The sequence below is a fragment of the Mirounga leonina genome, unplaced genomic scaffold (assembly GCF_011800145.1).
Source record: "Mirounga leonina isolate KUSES-001 unplaced genomic scaffold, KU_Mleo_1.0 Mir_129, whole genome shotgun sequence".
Taxonomy (NCBI): domain Eukaryota; kingdom Metazoa; phylum Chordata; class Mammalia; order Carnivora; family Phocidae; genus Mirounga; species Mirounga leonina.
In genome coordinates, this window is record NW_023270323.1 from 44814338 (window position 1) to 44829047 (window position 14710).

A 14710-nucleotide genomic window follows, 5' to 3' on the forward strand; every position below is an offset into this window, starting at 1 on the left:
AAAGAAAGAAAGAAAGAAAGAAAGAAATCTTCCCTATGAAAGAAAGTAGGGAATATCTTTATTCAGCAGTGGTTCTCATTTATGCACCAATGAGTTCACAAACTTAATCAATTCATCATAATGAACTTCCCAGGGGTAGTCAACAAGAGCATTATAAACACAGCAGGTAAGTTTTCCAACAATAATGATATTATGCTTCTTTCTGCATAAAGAATAATTTTAACAGCTTTGTGTTTCAGATGAGTTAAGCCCATAAATACAAAAAAAGCCACAGTAACAAAAATCACAGCCTGTTAGCTAAGATACACATGTGATATTTTCTAATTTTATCTCAAGAGCACTGAAAATGTGAATAAGGTTTGCATCTAAGTGAATTTTTTGCGATTCCCCAAATATGCCTCAAACTTTTGTGATTCTGCATTGGAGTTGGATTTCTTTCCCCTTAACCTGGCCCTGTATGCTTGTCAAAATTCTATCTGCCTGCCAAGCGCAGCCTCAAAACAGTTCCCTTCCTATTGATTCTAGTGAATGAAGGTCTCAACTATATATGTATCCACTGCAAATTCAGGTATGCTAAGGTAGGTTGGTACAGGTAAGGAATATAGATTGTGGACATTCTTTTTGGTAGAATGGAAGTTTAATGGAAAAGAGAAACTGACCAAACACTCTGGATTTGATGGCTAATCCACAGAGCTAAAACTTCTAAGGGTTTAGGAACAATGGCAATCCTTTATAATCTTTTATGGTGTGTCCTTGACAGCATGGGATCTCAGGGACCAACAACCCTACATGGCAAAGGAGATGGGGCAGAGTCAGTTGAAGGGGTAGCCCCAGGACTATGAATCTGTGTTTTGACTAGGCCCATCTAGAAACTAAGGCCAAATTCCTGAATGGGGAGTGTAAAAAACAAGAAGGATAAATTAAGTAAAGGTGCTTTTGCTGATCTGATATTAGAGCTGTGCACTAAGAAAGAGAATGTGGTTACATGAGAGATCTATGGCCTTAAAACAGAATTACTAATTTCCATGAACATGATCTTTTCACTAGCTGCATTGCAATATTGACTTTTGTTAAATTGGTAGTTAACGGAGACCTCTGTGGTAGGCTAATCTTCAGAGGCTGTAAATATGTTGCCTTACGTGCAAAACAGACTTTGCTGATGTGATTATCTAAAGACCAATTGGTCTCTCTTCTTTGATGCTTGCCCTTTTAGATTCTATTCTCCATACAGCAGCTTCAGTGTTCTTTTACAGTGCACATCTGATCTTGTTACCCCCTCCCTGAACCTTCCTAATGGCATCTTCCACACAAAGAATAAACTCCAGGGGCACCTGGGTGGCTCAGTCGTTAAGCGTCTGCTTTCGGCTCGGGTCATGATCCCAGGGTCCTGGGATCGAGCCCCGCATCGGGCTCCCTGCTGAGCGGGGAGCCTGCTTCTCCCTCTCCCTCTGCTGCTCCCCCAGCTTGTGCTCTCTCTCTCTCTCTCTCTCTCTATCTCTTTGTCTCAAATGAATAAATAAAAATCTTAAAAAAAAAAAAAAGAATAAACTCCAAAGTCCATACTTCTGCCTACAAGGTCCTGTGTGATCTGGCCCCTCAGCATCCTCTCCAGCCTTTCTCCTACTACTCTGCTCCTTTTCCCTATGCATCAATCACCTGGGCTTCCTTGATGTTCTATGAACATGTTACATGTATACCTTCCTTAGAACTTTGCAGTTGCTGTTCACTCTGCATGGAATACTTTTCCTTCTTTTTTTTTTTTTTTTTAAGATTTTATTTATTTATTTGACAGAGACAGAGACAGCGAGAGCAGGAACACAAGCAACAGGAGGGGGAGAGGGAGAAACAAGCTTCCCCCCGAGGAGGGAGCCCGATGTGGGACTTGATCCCAGGATCCTGGGATTATGACCTGAGCCGAAGGCAGACGCTTAACGACTGAGCCACCCAGGCGCCCGGAATACTTTTCCTTCTGATATACATATGACTGAGTCACTTCCTTGAAATTTCTTCTCAACTAATACCACCATAGCTAAGATAGCATAGCTTTATTTATTTTATCTTTGACCTACCTGACTTTACTTTTCTTCATAGTACTTACTGCTATCAGCCATCATTTTATATGTTAATTTGCTTATTTGATTACTTTCTGTCTTTTCCATCAGGAAGGACAGAACCTTTGCCTATTTTGTTCATTGCTGTGCCTCTTGCACCTCAAGCAATGCTTGCCCTATAATATGGTAGGCACTCAGTTAATATTTATAATAAATGCATTGTGAACAGGCTAATCTTTTAAACAGGACTCCCCTCACCTTTAAAGTTAGACATATTGAATGTATGCACTGAGACTAACTTTTGATTAATACTGGAAATTTCTTTTCTTTTTTTTTTAAGGATTTATTTATTTTAGAGAGAGAGAGTGGGTGAGCAGGGGGAGGGGCAGAGGGAGAGGGAGAGAGAGAATCCTTAAGCACACTCCCTGCTGAGTATGGTGCCTGATGCAGGGCTTCATCCCAGGACCCTGAGATTATGACCTGAGCTGAAATCAAGAGTTGGCCACTCAACTGACAGAGCCACCCAGGTGCCCCAAGTTTCTTTTCTTAGAGCCTTCAGGCCTAAGAACTCCTTTGTAAGCCATCTCTGTCTCCTCTGTCTCCTCTAGTGGTCAGCTCACTGCTGCTCTAAGATTATTCCAGGTATCTCCACAGCTTGGAGTTTGGGCTGAACCAAACCCTGATCTTAGAAAAAAAAAAGAAAGATTTCCTCCACAAGTCCAAAACCTACTGCATTCCGTGTCTCCAGACTGATCTCTTTCAAGGACAAGTGACAATGGAGACATCCATTCCTTCCTGGACAACCCTACTCCTATACATAAGGATATACCCTGGCCTCTTATCTTAGGGCATATATTTATATGATTTATTTGTTTATTTTCTAATTCAGATTTTGCTGCATCAAGACCTTTTCTTCTTCACAAGCCTTGCTCCAGAATAAAGGGAAGGGAAAATGAGACTGGCATACCCCTCTTGCTCTACTTCTTTGCTCCCCTCTATCTTCTCTGAGCAAGCACTTCATTAAGAAAATGCTATCTCCTGAGATAACTCTCTGGTAGAGAACAATCTAAATCCATGTTTAGAAAAAGTATACTGGTGTCTCTAAATCAGCTGGGATATAGATCTGCAAATACATCTAATTCACAAGACTGAATGAAACATTTACTATCTCAGGCTGAAGATACTTGATTTATTTTTCTTTACTACACTCAAGGCCTCACCAAAAATATTGGCTGGGTACTTGCCTCCATTACCCTGATACCAAAACCAGACAATGACATCCCCCCACAAAGAAAACTATAGGCCTATATTTCTGATGAACATAGATACAAAAACCCTCAACAAAATATTAGCTAACCACACTCAATAATGCATTAACAAGAGCATTTACCAGGATGAAGTGGGATTTTTTTTTCTGGGAATGCAAGGATGGTTCAATATTTGTATATCAATCAATGTGATACATCATATCAATAAAACAAAAGATAAAAATCATATAATCATCTCAATAAATGCAGAAAAAGCATTTGATAAAATCCAACATCTGTTCACAATAAAAACTGTCAAAAAATGAGTTTAGAGGGAACGTAATCAAGGTCATATACGAAAAATTCATAGCTAGCACCATATTCAATGGAGAAGAACTGAATATTTTTTCTGATATATCAGGAATAAGACACAGATGTCCACTCTCACCATTTTTACTCAACATAACACTGGAAGTCCTAGCTGCAGCAATCAGATAAGAAAAAGAAATAAAGGGCATCCAAACTAGTAAGGAAGATGTTAAACCACCATTATTTGCAGATGACATGGCACTATATATAGAAAACCATAAAGATTCCTTCAAAAAGCTATTAGAACTAATAAATGAATTCAGTGAAGTTGCAGGATACAAAATTAATATACAGCATTCCTATACACTATCAACTAAGTAGTGGAAGGAGAAATTAAGAAAACAATCCCATTTACAATTGCACCAGAAAGAATAAAATACCTAGGAATAAATTTAACCAAAGAGGTGAAAGACCTATAGTCTGGGAACTACAAGACATTGATGAAATAAATTAAAGATGACAGAAACAAATGGAAAGATATGCTATGCTCATGGATTAGAAGAATTAATGATAGGGGTGCCTGGGTGGCTCAGTCTGTTAAGCGTCTGACTTCTAATTTTGGCTCAGATCATGATCTCATGGTCCTGGTTTCAAGCCCCACATCAGGCTCCCTGCTCGGTGGGGAGCCTGCTTCTCCCTTTTCCTCTGCCTCTCCCTGCCCCCTCCCCCAGCTCATGCTCTCACTCTCAAGTAAATAAACAAAATCTTAAAAAAAAAAAGAATTAATGATATAACTCTTCTCAAGACGGGGAGCTTGAGCTTGACTCCTTTTCCTTGAGTGTGGCTGGACTTGGTGACTCTTCTATTGAAACGAATGTGGCAGAAACGATGGGATATCATTGCTGAGATTAGGTTATCGAAAGCTTGTGGCTTCTGTCTTGGGTTTTCTCTCTCTCTCTCCCTCTCTCTCCCTCTCTCTGACTCTCTCCTAGATCATTTGCTCTGTGATGCCAGCTGCTATGTCATATAAACAGTCCTTTGGAGAGACTCCGTGCAGAGGTAATGAAAATGCCTTTCACCAGCCATGTGAGTGAGATTCAGTGGACTACAGCCCTGGCTGACAAATTATAGGAAAGCTGCTTCCCGATTTCTGACCTTCTGAAACTGTGTGAGAGAGTAAGTGTCAGTCATTTTAAGCTGCTACATTTTCAAGTGCTTTGTAAAATAGCAACAGATAACTAATATAGAGTTATAGTTTTTCTATTCCATTTATTACCTTTATCATATTAGTTTTGCTCTGTTAAGGCGATAGTCACTAGCCATGTGTGGCTATTGAATTGCTGAGATTAGGTTATTGGAAGATTGTGGCTAGTGTGACTAAGGAACTGATTTTTTGCTTTTAATTTTTTTAAGATTATATATTTATTTATTTAGAGAGAGAGCACGAGGGGGGGAGGGGCAGAGAGAGAATCTCCAGCAGACTCCCTGCTGCACACAGAGCCCAACATGGGGCTCAATCCCATGACCCCGAGATCACAACCTGCACTGAAATCAAGAGAATGTCTCTTAACCAACTGAGCCACTGAGGCGCCTCTACTTTTAATTAATTTAAATTTAAATTTAAATAGCTACATGTGACCAGTGGCTACCAGATTACACAGTGCTTTATTAGATAGTCCACCTCCGTTTTATGTTATTTACCGTTTTCTCCATCTAAAATATAAGATCATTGAATGCAGAGATTTTTATCCAATTCTTCACTAATGTATTCTAAGTGCCTAAAATAGTGTCTGGCATATAGAAGGAATTCCACAAATATTTGAAGAGTGAGTTCATGATATGGGATGTATATTTTATTTGTCTCATGTCTCATATATAATTAACTCTGCAACCTCTCCAGGCCTTGGTTTTCCTATATTTAAATTTGACAGGAGGGAATTGAACTTTCATGAAAACTTTTTTTTTTTTTTGCACTTAAGACTATGTGATTCTATCTTCTCTGAAGTGACATTTTTAGCAATATTTTATTAGCTGTTATGGCCTTAGCTGAATGAATCATCTAGCAGATGTCCAGATAATTGAAGTCCCCAACCACTAATAACTTCTGCTCCAGTTTTGCTCTCTTTATTAGGCAGGTGACCATCCTACTCAGTGTGATTGACTACACAGTGCTACGTGTGACACCATGACGATACCATGTCTCCTTCCTTTCCCCTCATCCACCTGCTCTCAATCTCCCATATACTGTTGGTTTTGGGAGTTTTATACAAGTATATCTTTAGCAAATAGTTCTATATCTTACTATGCATCCATCTTTTAAATAGGCATATCTTTCCATTTTCCTGGCAATCATGTGTCCCATCACCAGGAACTGGTGATGTTTGTGGGACCAGAGTTACTTCTTTTTATTAAAATTCATTACAGATAAAGACACCCAAAGCTCTATTTTTTCCTCTTTCCTACTTTTTTAAAGGATTTTTGGTCACTACTGCTATTTTTTTTTTTCTATAATCACATCTATTTTTCATTACAGAAGGTTTGTTTTGTGTTTAGTCTGTTTGTTTATTTGGAAGTTTATTTGAGAATTTTCCTTCTTTTTCTGTTTTGAATCCACTGGACCATATTGTGATGCCCTGGGTGAAAATGTTATTTTCAGTCTTTAACCTCACTGATTATCTAATTTCCTTATATTAGAATAAAAAAAGAAACACTGTTTTTTTGATAAGTTCTTCTTTGTTTTCCCTTCATGCCTTTTGCCAAATTCTCTTCCCAAACTTAGTCTTCAATTAAAAAGAAGAGGGGGCGCCTGGGTGGCTCAGTCGTTAAAGCATCTGCCTTCCACTCAGGTCACGATCCCAGGGTCCTGGGATTGAGCTCCACATCGGGCTCCCTGTTCAGCGAGGAGTCTCCTTCTCTTTCTCCCTCTACCCCTTCCCCTGCTCAGTCTCTTTCTCTTTCTCTCTCAAATAAATAAAATTTTTAAAAAAGGAAAAGAAAAAACTCCCATATATTCTCTTCCCTATCAAAGACTTCAAGATCAATAGGGATATAGTTCATGTTTATTGTGCTTGAGTTATGAAATCCTTCATAAACTAAAAGAAGCAGAGAATGGTTGAGAATGCCTTTCTATATGTCTCTGGTCACATTCAGAAGGTAGCATCTCAAATTTTCAACCGTATCTTGACGGTTTTATACTGTTTAGCATTGCGCGTCTTCCACTTGTATTCAAAAGATTTATTATAGTTGATTGTGTATATGAATCTTCTTTATTGTTGTACAAGATGTGACATCAGAAGTTCTGTATTAATGCTGTCTGGGAAGAGGTCATAACTTCCAGTTAGCTAAAATGGTCCTAAATTTATTTTCTTCTTTTTCTCTTTTTATCACATTGTTCTGTTTTCCAACTTTTTGATGCCAGTTTTAATTTCTATTCATCATCTTTGAATTCCCTTGACTTTCTGGCTTCCTTCCTAGATTTGGTTTCTGTGTAGAATCTTTTCTATTGTTTCTAGAAAGGCACAGCCTCTGCAAGAATTCTTCCAGCATTTACGTTTTCTCGAATACAGACATCAATTTGCATCAGTAACATAACTAGTGACTTCCTCCCGTAAGAAATCAAACATGTTTACTCTCAAAAAGGTTCCACATGAGCCTCCAGGGTCTCAGTTTGAACTACAGTTTTCCCTAACTTTCCCATAAAATTCCATGGCAAAACCTGCCTCTTTGTTATACATTTTGCTGCTGAGTTCTTGGGAACCCGACCTGGAGGTCTTCTTGGTCATTCTCCATAACCCCTCCATAGCCCACATGGTTACTCTATGTTATGTCAGTGGTTCTCAAACTTGAGGATACATCAGAATCACCTAGGGGGTTTTTTAGATAGTTTCCAAATCAGTGGCTATAGGGTGGGGCCTGAGAATTTACATTTCCAACAAGCTGCCAGGTGATATGCTACTGGTCAAAGACCATACTTTTGGGAGTCACTGAATCATGGGCTCTAGAGTCAGGGGCATTGACTATTATGGAGTGTGGGAGAATTCACAGTGCTTCTTAATGAGTGCTTCTTAATGACCAGGCAGTCAGGGGCATTGACTATTATGGAGTGTGGGAGAATTCACAGTGCTTCTTAATGAGTGCTGAGTCAGTGCATATTTTATGACTTCTGCCCCAGAAGTCTGTTTCCCAGATTTCTCTGGGTATGTAGAGGTAATTTCTATAACTACATTCTTAATCGTCCTGTAATCTAACAACTTCAGTAGGTCAGGTTAAAATTTTCCTCCTTAGCTTGGGTACTGATTCTTCAGGGAGTACAGAAGAGGCAGGTACATCCCATTGAGAAACGTTCTCAGTCCTCTTCCAGCTCCTGCATATATTCGGAGCCACCTCTAATCCTAGCATGACTTTGTTTATAGGTAGGAGTCAAACAAACAAAATCGCACATTCACAAATGGATCTCTCACATTCATTTCACTGCAAAATGCCTTACTCACTTTCCCTCCAAATTCCAGTATTAGCTTTTGACAGTTTTAAGCATACGTGTGTGCTTGGTGACCTCAGGGATGTATTAATACTGGCAAACCCAAGCAGTTTGTGTGTAATTTGCATTCTAAAAAACTGCGCAGAGGATTCCATTATGGGCCTGACTCAACCGATATAGCCCTAGGACAGCAAATTCAAGATTCAGCTAGCAGTCTACATGAGAGGTCCTTCCAGAAACTAACCCCAACAAATACATGAATACTTTACTGAGAGATCAAGAGCTTTATAAACTTGAAAAATAGTTTGGAAGCCTTTCAAACAGCAGCATCGACTTACATAGTGAAACTAGTCATATTTTCATAATTCTGTTTATTTTCATTTTGGAAAAGCTGAAAGCAGTTTTTAAAAAAATTAGTGAACGAGCCATAATTAATAAGAGGGCTACCACCATCTGTTTTCTCTATTTTGCTTTTATTGCCTTTTTTCGTCAGAATGGCGGTAAAAGTTACTAACAATTTTTCAGCATTTATTATTAGCAGAGATTTTTGGTAAGCAATTTGCGTGTATTATCATGTAACCCTTACAAAAACCCTATGAGGTTGATCCTATCCATATTTTGCAGGTGAAAAATCTGAGACTTAGATTAAGTAAATTGCCCAAGGTCACAAGCTACTAAACGGCAGCAAAATGGGGATTTGAGCCAGATCGGACTCCCAACCTCGACCTTTAATCACTTTGCTGTGGGCATCACAGTAGTGTCCCTGAACACTCTATCAATTTTCTGGCACTGCTTCTAGGCTTTCCTAGGGTTCTTATATGGCAAGAGCCAAGACATGTGGAGCGTATTTGGGTTCCCCTGTAGTAGAAGCCATAGTAGGAATCAGGCAGTCAGCAGCATGGGCTGACTTATGGAGTATAGGAGAATTAGCAGCAGTTCCAAATAAGAAAATCCCCACCCCGGATATTTTGTGGCCACAGGAGCCTGTTTTCCAGACACCTTTGAGCATGTTGAGGTCGGTTCCATAACTATGTTCTTAATCTTCCCATAATCTAAAAATTTCTGTAGGTCAACTGCACATTTTTTCCTTTCCCTATTATTTCTTCTCTCCCCCTTGTTTTCTTAAACAGAGAACACAGTGAATGGAAACAACTGAGAATGTAGCTTCTTTTAATCCAAAACTATTTTTTCTCTGCCTGAACTTTTATCATCTAAACTTAACCTACTCTTTTGTCTTAATGATTTCTCTCTCTGTCTGATTGAAGCCAGACATATGAGTTTATTTATGTCACCATTTATAAAATTTAGAAGTGTTTCACAAAATAATTCCTTATATGGATCAACTATTTCTAGTTTCCAACAAGAAGATCACAGTAACAATGGTCCTTCCTCAATCTCAATAAGCATAAAGGGCTAGTAAAAGTGCAAAATTGAATATTCACATCCATGAACAAAAATAAAATGATACTTCTTTGTCAGATTAAAAGTTTCTTAAGACCTGAACTCCTGTTTTGTATTTTATTTATAAATTTCAAACTGAAGGAGACCTATAATATACAAGACCCATCATTGATGCCAACAAACTGTACGTACAATAATAATGTTGAAAACAGCCTTGGCATTCCATTATGATGTACTTTCATATATATTACCTGATTTGATCAGAATATAAAACTGACCCTGAGATCATGATCTGAGCTGAAACCAAGAGTCTGACTGAGCCCCCAGGTGCCCCTCTTCTACATTTTTTAAAACATTATTTTCTTAGTGGTGGTCCTGAGAATTACCATTAACCACTTTATTTATAATAATAAAGTCCTGATTAACAGCAACTTAATATGAATAGTATATAAAAACTCTGCTCCTATGGAACTTCATTTTATCACCTCCTTTTTTCTGCTATTTTCTTTCTTTCTAAATTATGTCTTTGTACTTTGTGTGTCCATCAACATAGATTTATAATGATTGCATTATGCAATTGTATTTTAAATACTATTGGTCAAAAATAAAAAAATACAGTGATACTTTTTTTATATTTGTCTTTGTATTACCTATGTAGTTATCTTTATTGATACTCTCTATTTCTTCATGTGGCTGTGAGTTACTGTCTAGTGTCCTTTCATTTCATTTTGGAGGACTCCCTTTATTATTTCTTGTAAGGCAGATAAAATAACAACAAATTATCTCAATTAAAAAAAATCTGGATGTATCTTAATTTCTCTTTCCTTTTTGAAAGATTGCTTTGATTGACTTTTTTTTTTCTTTCAAGCACTTTGAATATATCATGCTATCTTCTGACCTCCGTAGTTTCTGATAATAAATTAGTTGTTGGGGCACCTGGTTGGTTCAGTGGGGTAAGCATTTGCCTTTGGCTCAGGTCATGATCTTGGGATCCTGGGATGGAGCCTAACATGGGGAGGGAAGAAGGGAGTCTGCCTCTCCCTCTCTCTCTCTGCCCTGCTCATGCTCTCTCTCTCAAATAAATAAATAAAACCTTAAAAAAAAAGAAATTAGTTGTTAATCTTATTTAGGATACCTTGTACTTGGTAAGTCATCTCTCGTACTGTTTTCTAGATTCTCTTAATTGTCTTTGGTTCTCAAAAATTTCTTTATGGTGTGTTTAGGTATGAATCTCTTTGAGTTTACCATGCTTGGACTTTCTTGAACTTCTTGGACATGTAGATTAATTTTTTTAACATGATTAACAGGATTTCTGGATGGATTTAATGCCAAGTTTGAGTCCAGTGTTTTTGCTGTTGTCGCTTGTTTGTTTTTATTAACATGTTTTTTTTAGGGCATTTTTATGTTTACAGCAAAATTAAGGGGAGGTATAGAGATTTCCCATTTTCTTCCTGCCCCCACACATGCATAGCCTCCCCTATTATCAACATCCTCTATCAAAGTGTCATTTTTGTTAAAATGTATGAGCATACATTGATACATCATAATTACCCAAAGTCCAGAGTTTACACTACAGTTCACTTTCAGTGTTGTATATTCTATGGATTTGAATGAATATAGAATGACATGTAACCTACATTATGGTGTCTTACAGAGTATTGTCACTGCCCTAAGACTCCTCTGTGTGCCACCTGTTGTCCCTTCTCAACTTCCAACTCCTGGAAACCACTGATTTTTTACTGTCTCCATAGTTTTGCCTTTTCCAGAATGTCATAGAGTTGGAAACATACAATATGTATGTGTTCAGATTGGTTTCTTTCTCTTAGTGATATGCATTTAAGTTAACACGTTTCTTTTCATGGATTGATAGCTAATTTCTTTTTAGTGCTGAATAACATTCAATTGTGTGGACATTCAATTTACCTACTGAAGGACATCTTGGTTGCTACTAAGTTCTGGTAATTATGAATAAAGATGTGGTGAACATCTGTGTGCAGTGTTTTGTGTGGACATAAGTTTTCAACACCTTTGGATAAATACCAAGGAGTGCAATTGCTGGATCATATGGTAAGAGTATGTTTAATTGTGAAAGAAAACTGCCAATCTGTTTTCCGAAGTGGTTGTACCATTTTGTGTTCTTACCAGCAATGAGTGAGAGTCCCTGTTGCTTTACATCCTTGCTAGCGTTTGGTTTTGTCAGTGTTCCAGACTTTGACCATTCTACTGGATGTGTAGTGGTATCTCATTGTTTTAATTTGCATTTTTTTGATGGCATGTACTGTGGAGCATTTTTTTCATACGCTTTTTTGTGATCTGTATATCTTCATGGTGAGGTGTCTGTTAAAAATCTTTGACTCATTTTCAAATCAGGTTGTTTGTTTCCTTATTGCTGAGTTTTAAGAGTTCTTTCTATATTTTAGCTAACAGTCCTATATCAGATGTATATACTTTTTTAAAGATTCTATTTATTTATGTGAGAGAGAGAGAGAGCACATTAGTCGGGGGCAGAGGCAGAGGGAGAGGGAGAAGTAGGCTCCCTGCTGAGCAGGGAGCCTGATGCGGGACTGGATCCTAGGACCCTGAGATCATGACCTGAGCCAAGGTAGACACTTAACTGACTGAGCACCCAGGTGCCCTCACATATATGTTTTGAAAATATTTCCTCCCTGTCTATGAATTGTCCTCTCATTTTATTGACATTGTCTTTCAGATAGCAGAAGTTTTTAATTTTAATGATGTCCAGCTTATTAATTATTTCTTTCATAGATTGTATCTGTGGTGTTGTATCTAAAACATCCTCACCATACCCAAGGTTATCTAGGTTTTCTCCTATGTTATGTTCTAGCAGTTTTATAGTTTTACATTTTACATTTAGGTTGGTGATCCATTTTGAGTTAATTTTTGTGAATAGCGTAATTTTTTGCATCAAATTTTTTTTTTTGCATGTGGATGTCTAGTTGTTCCAGCATTTGTTGAAAACACTATTTTTGCTCCAATATATTACCTTTGTTCTTTTGTCAAAAATTAGTCAATATATTTATGTTGGTCTACTTCTGGGCTCCCCTTTTTGTTCCATTGATATTCATCTATTTTTTTGTTAATACCTGTTGTCTTGATTACTGTAGCTTAATAGTAAGTCTTGAGGTCAAGAGGCATTGGTCCTCCAACTTTTTCTCTTTTAATAGATTAATTTTTTAACAAATTTGAAACACTTTTAGCCATTATTTCTTCAAATATTCTTTCTGATACCTTTTCTCTCTCCTCTCCTCTGTAACTCCCATTATTTCTCTTTTGGTTCACTTGTTAGTATCCTGCAGGTCTCTTAAGATCTGCTCATTTTTCTTCATTCTGTTATCTTTACGTTCTTCAGACTGGATAATATCAACTGACCTATCTTCAAGTTTGCTGGTTCCTTTTTCTATCTAATTGAATCTGCTGTTCCCCCACTATAGTGAATTTTTCATTCAAGTTATTGTATTTTTCAACTACAGAATTTCTATTTGATTTCTTTTTATAATTCCTATCTCTTTATTAATATTCTATTCATTAGAATAGCACTGAGTGTTATATGCGATTATTGAATCATTGAACACTACATCAAAAACTAATGATGTACTGTATGTTGGCTAATTGAATCTAAACTAAAAAAAATTCTATTCATTAAATATTAGAATATAAACAATTATATTTCCCTTTATTTCTTTAGACAAGATTTCCTTTAGGTCTTTGGGTGTATTTAAAATAGCTCATTTAGGGGCACCTGGGTGGCTCAGTTGGTTAAGCGACTGCCTTCGGCTCAGGTCATGATCCTGGAGTTCCGGGCTTGAGTCCCGCATCGGGCTCCCTGCTGAGCAGGGAGTCTGCTTCTCCCTCTGACCCTCATGATCTCTCTATATCATTCTCTCTCTCAAATAAATAAATAAAGTCTTTAAAAAAATAAAATAAAATAAAATAGCTCATTTAAAACTTTTGCCTATCCAAATACCATGACTGCATTCATAAATGGAATCTAAGAAAATGAATAAACATAAAAACAAAATCAGAACTATAAATACAGAGAAAAAAACTAATGGTTACCAGAGGGGAGGGAGGTGGGGGGTTGGGCAAAATGGGAGAGGGAGATACAGGCCTCCAGTTTTGGAATGAGTAAGTCGTGGGAATAAAAAGCAGAGCATAAGGAATACAGTCAATGATACTGTAATAGCAATGTAATGGGACAGAAGGTGGCTACACTTGTGGTAAACATAGCATGATGTATAAACTTGCCAAATTACTAGGTGGTACACCTAAAACTAATGTAACATTGTGTGTCAACTACACTAAATACAATAAAATATATATACACACATATATATAATTAAATATATAAAATAATATATATATAAAATAAAACTTTTGTCTAGTAATTCCAAGGTCTAAACTTTGTCACAGAGTTTCTATTCATTGTTTTTTTTTTTCGTCCTGTGTATGGGCCCCACTTGATTGTTTCTTTGCTTGTTTTCTAATTTTTTGTTGAAAATTGGACATTTTAAATGATATGATTTGGGGCGCCTGGGTGGCTCAGTCAGTTAAGTGAATCTGCCTTCAGCTCAGACATGATCCCAGGGTCCTGGGATCAAGCCCCGCATTGGGCTCCCTGCTGAGCAGGGAGCCTGCTTCTCCCTCTCCCTCTGCCTGCTGCTCCCCCCTGCTTATGCTTATGCTCTCTCTCTCTGTCAAATAAGTAAATAAAATATTTTTTAAAAAATGATATGATTTGACAACTCTGAAAATCAGATTCTCCCCCCTCCCCAGGGTTTGTTTTTGCTGCTTCCTGTTGTGGTTGTGACTTTCCTAAACTGATTCTGTAAGTTACATATCTTTGTTGTTTGTTGCCACTGAAGTCTCTAATCAGTTAGCTTAGGATCAGCTAATGATTAGACAGAGATTTCTTTAAATATCTGGAACCAATAAATCTCCTCTTTTTTTCTTTCTGAAGGTTCTGTGTGCATGTTAGGACCTGTCTTCTATTTCAGTTGTTCAATTTACAACTCTGACTTAGCCTTCATTTCCTGCTTGCAGACCCTCAGGATCAATCAGAGGTGAGAGTTGAGGGACTTCTCAGATTTTTTCTGAGTACGCGAACAACTCTACACTTGCATGTAGCATTCTAAATTTCCAGGAATATGTTGGAGTTTTTCAAAGCCTCTGTGGACATCTCCTTTCTCAACTTTTCCTTTTAAACT